The sequence below is a fragment of the Tachypleus tridentatus genome, chromosome 2 (assembly GCF_004210375.1).
Source record: "Tachypleus tridentatus isolate NWPU-2018 chromosome 2, ASM421037v1, whole genome shotgun sequence".
In the NCBI taxonomy this organism is placed as follows: domain Eukaryota; kingdom Metazoa; phylum Arthropoda; class Merostomata; order Xiphosura; family Limulidae; genus Tachypleus; species Tachypleus tridentatus.
This window is the reverse complement of record NC_134826.1, coordinates 148,120,711-148,127,094: the sequence shown is the minus strand read 5'-3', so window position 1 is coordinate 148,127,094 and position 6,384 is coordinate 148,120,711.

The window sequence follows — 6,384 nt, the reverse complement described above, 5'->3', positions numbered from 1 at the left end:
CTGGAGATCAGGAAGTTTGAGCTGATATTCTGCTGACAAGCCATCCACTGACACACTTAATGGATCAGCAAAAAGTTTCATCAACAATCTGCATTGGTCAAAGTCATGAAACCGTGAGTTGAAGGATTGAATCGAGGTATCTAGCTTCCCAACATAAACTTGTGTGTCAATGTCCTGATTCTTCTGTAGCTGTGACTGAAAAGTGGGAAAGTGCACGAAGTTACTTGATGCTGCTTGTTGCCGGAACAACTACAACTTTGTCCTGAAAGTTGAGATGTTATTTGTAAGCTGACAGACAAGGTGATTTTTGCCTTGCAACTTCAAATTCAGATCATTCAAGTGTTGTGTCATGTCGACCAGAAAGGTCAAATCAGCTTGCCATGCTGGATCAGTTATGGAAATCACTTCTGTGTCTTTGTTCTTGCTTCTGAGGAATTCTACCACCTCATCAATCAACTCCCAGAATTTTCTGAGCATCTTCCCTCGACTCAGTCGGCGTACTTCACAGTGATACACAAGGTCAACATAGCCTGAATCAATTTCTTCAAGAAGACTTCGAAACTGACGGTGCTTGAGTCCTCGTGATTTGATGAAATTAATAGTTTTTGTCACTAATGCCATCAGTGCCTGAAAACCAAGTTCTTTACTGCACAGGTTCTGCTGGTGAATAATACAGTGCAACTTCACCAACTGTCTGTTCTGCTTTCCTCAATGCTTCATCAACAGTGCTACCAGCCCGCTACTTTCTCCGGTCATGGCTGGTGGTCATGGAAAATTCTTGAGAGCAAGAATCAACAGTAGTTGGCGTACAAAATATAGAGTGAATTGCTAGAAACTGTCAAAATTTTAGAAATAGAATTAAAAAATCAATGAGAGAAATGAACTAAAACGTATTCTCGAAATACAAATCGATTATGATTTGTCACTTGAGAAAGCATTAGGGGAGTGCTCTAATGTCTCCACTGGTCAATCAGAGTCCAGTGATAAAGATAAGTTAGAAATCCGATTAGGGGAGTACTCTAATATCTTCACTAGCCAATCAGAGCTCAGTGATAAAGATAAGTTAGAAATCTAATTAAAATTCAAACAAATCAAGCTTGGACGAGCCCGCATCGAATCCTAGAAAGAGTAAGCCCATATAGAAGCAGAGAAAAAAAACTAGACTGAAAGAAATTAGACCTAACTCTGATCGATCAAGGCAAAATTACAACTTTGAACCCAGTCGATATATTAAAGTACAACCATTCAATGAAAATGAAGTTAATAAATATTTACAACATCTTTGGAAAGTTGCCTAAACCATAAAATAGCCCACCAAAAAATGGTAATTATTACATTAGAGTGTTTTAACCGATAAAGTATAAGAAACTTATGGTGCTCTCTCCAAACGATTATATGGGTTATGATAAGGTTAAAGCAGCTATTCTCAAAGCATATAAATTGGTACTGGAGGAGAATCCAGACATGTTTCTTTCCTGTGCGTGATTCGAACTCAGGTTAAGAAATTAAGGTAAAAAGAAACAATAGACTCGAGTTCAGAGAGCGACATTGTTGATTTGTCTCGGACAGGTTTTGGATCTCACGGGGATTTTGTGAATAACTGTCCTACTGACAATTCACTTGTAAATGACAATAATGAAAGTGAGAGATCTAATTCACCAGGTTGTGAATAACTGTCCTACTGACAATTCACTTGTAAGTGACAATAATGAAAGTGAGAGATCTAATTCACCAGGTTGTAAATAACTGTCCTACTGACAATTCACTTGTAAGTGACAATAATGAAAGTTAGAGATCTAATTCACCAGGTTGTGAATAACTGTCCTACTGACAATTCACTTGTAAGTGACAATAATGAAAGTGAGAGATCTAATTCACCAGGTTGTGAATAACTGTCCTACTGACAATTCACTTGTAAGTGACAATAATGAAAGTTAGAGATCTAATTCACCAGGTTGTGAATAACTGTCCTTCTGACAATTCACTTGTAAGTGACAATAATGAAAGTTAGAGATCTAATTCACCAGGTTGTGAATAACTGTTCGACTGACAATTCACTTGTAAGTGACAATAATGAAAGTGAGAGATCTAATTCACCAGGTTGTGAATAACTGTTCTACTGACAATTCACTTGTAAATGACAATAATGAAAGTGAGAGATCTAATGCACCAGGTCAAGTTCAGTTTGATAAAAGTAAACTGATCAATGATCGAGAAAAGGTTCCGCAGATCTCATCACTTTATAACTATGTACTCCCAAAGCAGATCTCATCACTTTATAACTATGTACTCCCAAAGGACAAACTGGAGAAAATTCCAAGTGATTGCTTTTCGAAAACTGGCTTGACCATGAGAAAACGGAGACCACCAAGTGTACCAGCTTCAGAGGAGGAGCTGTTGTTTGTCAAATTGTTGTTCCATATTACCCTGAAATATTGAAAGTGGCCCAAGATCTTCCCACTGGAGGTCATTTAGGAGTCATGAAGACACAAGACAAAATGATGAGACAATATTTTTGGCCAGAAATTAAGCAAGATGTATCTCAAATTTTAAAATTTGTCCTACATATCAGTTGGCTGGAAAACCCAATAAAATATTCCTGTTACTTCTTTAAAACCTATTTCAAACCAGCTTTCAAAGATCACCTATTTTGAGTGATTATTAATTGTGTTAAGCCAAAAATATAACATGTGTTTAAGAACTTTCACTTGTTATGTAATTCTTTTATAATAAGGTTATTTGTATTGATTGTGTTATATATTGTTATGATTATTGAAGTTGTGTAATTCTTTGACAATGTATTATATTTAATGTGCTGTTCGCAGTGTTTATTCAAATATAACATTTTAGATAAAAATTGGTGTCATACAGTTTTATTTCTCTGAGGATAACAGATTCACACGTTTCTTTTAATACCTACTTTTGTTTCAATTTGATGCACGTGACCTGTTGGATGTGTATTGTACAAATCCCGGCTGTTCTCAAAATTTGTAGAAGATTCTCGAGAGTAAGAATCTACAATATTTGTTTTACGACAATACTAGCGTTTCTTCGAACATTGTTGAACATTCGAGAGTCTCTCCTTAAGTATATAAAGGGTCGAGAGACAGAATAGAATATTTTTGGTCAGCTACAGTCAATATACTATAAGTCTCGAAAATTAAAATTGTGACAAACATTTATTAATTGGAAAACTAAAGATATTTGACTAGAAACGTTTATAGATTTTGAACATTACAAGCCGCTAAACTTAAGTGAATTAACTTCATTCATTAGTATTTCTACAAGGAAATTAAATATCTTCGTCTGTAAAAAGTCAGTTTATAAGTGACGTGAGGCCAACCAATATAGCTAGCTTATGTAACAATGTCAACTCATAATTAATTTGCTCGTCATGGACCTGAACCTTCGACAATATATTCAGTTCTAGACCAGATAGAAGACTCAATATGGTTTGTAAGTTTAAAGAACTCTTGCATATAAAGAAATATTTTAATAACTATTTGATTTGGTTTGAATTTCGAGCAAAGCTACACGAGGGCTATATACGTTAGCAGTTCCTAATTTAGCAGTGTAAAACAAGAGGGAAGGCAGCTAGTCATCACCACCCACCGCCAACTCTTGGTGTACTCTTTTATCAACGAATAGTGGGTAACACCCTCATGGTTGAAAGAGCGATCTTGTGTGGTGTGACGGGGATTCAAACCCGCGACCCTCGGATTACGAGTCGAGTACCTTAACCACCTCACCATGCCGGGCCAATATCTATTTGTAATAACCGTTATTATAAATTATATTTTTGTTAATATATTAAAATGTATTTGTGTTATGAAAGAAAATTCTGTGTATCAGTTTGAAATCGTAGTACGTGACGTATTACGTAACAGAGATTCGTCTGAAATGAATCACGATACGTAACATTATCACAGACACTCACTGTAACTCCACCTCACTCGTATATTTAAAACCACTGTTAATTTATTCATGGTAATCACACGCAGAACCGGTTTCTAGGATCTTTTAAACAAGGTTCTTTATAAACAGGAAAGTTGCTAAGTCGGAGATTGTTACTTTCTTTCAATGATGGCAAACACCTGAAATGCTGACTGTCTCAAAGATACCTTTTACTTGTTTTTATAACATGTTTCATAATAAAAGGTATTTCTCATTGTATAATTTGAATGTGTATATCCTTATAATTTCGTCCGGCATGGCCAGGTGGTTAAGGCCTTCGACTCGTAATGTGAGGGTCGTGTGTTCGAATCCACATCAAATGGGCTCGCCTCTTTAGTAGTGGGGACGTTATAATGTTACAATCAATCCCATTGTTTGTTGGTAAAAGAGGAACCCAAGAGTTGACGGTGGGTGATGATGACTAGCTGCCTCTAGTTTTACACTACTGAATTAGGGTCGGCTAGCGAAGATAGCCCTTGTGTAGCTTTGAGCGAAATGCAAAAAAAAACAACAAAACAAATTTATAATTTTATGACCTCGGTGTCTTAACCCTAGGAAATTTTATGACTATCAAAGAAGCTGTTTTTGTTGGTTCTAAATGTGTGTGCCATGATGTGAATTTGTTTTTGTTTTAGAGGAAATTTCGCTTTAAAATGTTCAACTGTTATGTGTCTAAATAGTTGTGATATTCTAGAGTAAAATGTTCTATTTACTGTTAGGATGTTCTAAAACTGTTATGTGTCTAAATAGTTCTGATATTCTAGAGTAAAATGTTCTATTTATTGTTAGGATGTTCTAAAACTGTTATGTGTCTAAATAGTTCTGATATTCTAGAGTAAAATGTTCTATTTACTGTTAGGATGTTCTAAAACTGTTATGTGTCTAAATAGTTGTGATATTCTAGAGTAAAATGTTCTATTTACTGTTAGGATGTTCTAAAACTGTTATGTGTCTAAATAGTTGTGATATTTTACAGTAAAATGTTCTATTTACTGTTAGGATGTTCTAAAACTGTTATGTGTCTAAATAGTTCTGATATTCTAGAGTAAAATGTTCTATTTACTGTTAGGATGTTCTAAAACTGTTATGTGTCTAAATAGTTGTGATATTCTAGAGTAAAATGTTCTATTTACTGTTAGGATGTTCTAAAACTGTTATGTGTCTAAATAGTTGTGATATTCTAGAGTAAAATGTTCTATTTACTGTTAGGATGTTCTAAAATTTGAGAAACTTGTTCTGAGTTGCTTTAAATGTTTATCTTCATTCGTTTAGTCATTGTTTTATAAGACAACAAAGAAAAGTATTAGTTAAATAAACGATTGATCATTAGTCAACTGTGTAATGTTTATATTACAGATTTCTTTTCACTAAATATGTTTGTGTGTTTTCTTATAGCAAAACCACATCATGTTATCTGTTAAGTCCACCGTTGAAAGCATGATCTGTGAAGTCAACTGTGTAATGGTCATATTAAAAGAGTTCTTTTGACCAAAGATAAAATTGAAAATATGATCTGTGAAGTCAGACTTAATGAATTTTTTGAAGCCTAAAAGCCTTATAGTAATCCTTCGGTTCACTGACCGAAGTTCTGTTGATAAGCTTAAAATAGGTTTAAAAGTAATCGAGGGTACATTAGACCTCTACATCACATGTTACCTTTAGTGAAGAACAAAATACATCTGAATATAAGTAGTAATAAAGTAATCGAGGGTACATTAGACCTCTACATCACATGTTACCTTTAGTGAAGAACAAAATACATCTGAATATAAGTAGTAATAAAGTAATCGAGGGTACATTAGACCTCTACATCACATGTTACCTTTAGTGAAGAACAAAATACATCTGAATATAAGTAGTAATAAAGTAATCGAGGGTACATTAGACCTCTACATCACATGTTACCTTTAGTGAAGAACAAAATACATCTGAATATAAGTAGTAATAAAGTAATCGAGGGTACATTAGACCTCTACATCACATGTTACCTTTAGTGAAGAACAAAATACATCTGAATATAAGTAGTAATAAAGTAATCGAGGGTACATTAGACCTCTACATCACATGTTACCTTTAGTGAAGAACAAAATACATCTGAATATAAGTAGTAATAAAGTAATCGAGGGTACATTAGACCTCTACATCACATGTTACCTTTAGTGAAGAACAAAATACATCTGAATATAAGTAGTAATAAAGTAATCGAGGGTACATTAGACCTCTACATCACATGTTACCTTTAGTGAAGAACAAAATACATCTGAATATAAGTAGTAATAAAGTAATCGAGGGTACATTAGACCTCTACATCACATGTTACCTTTAGTGAAGAACAAAATACATCTGAATATAAGTAGTAATAAAGTAATCGAGGGTACATTAGACCTCTACATCACATGTTACCTTTAGTGAAGAACAAAATACATCTGA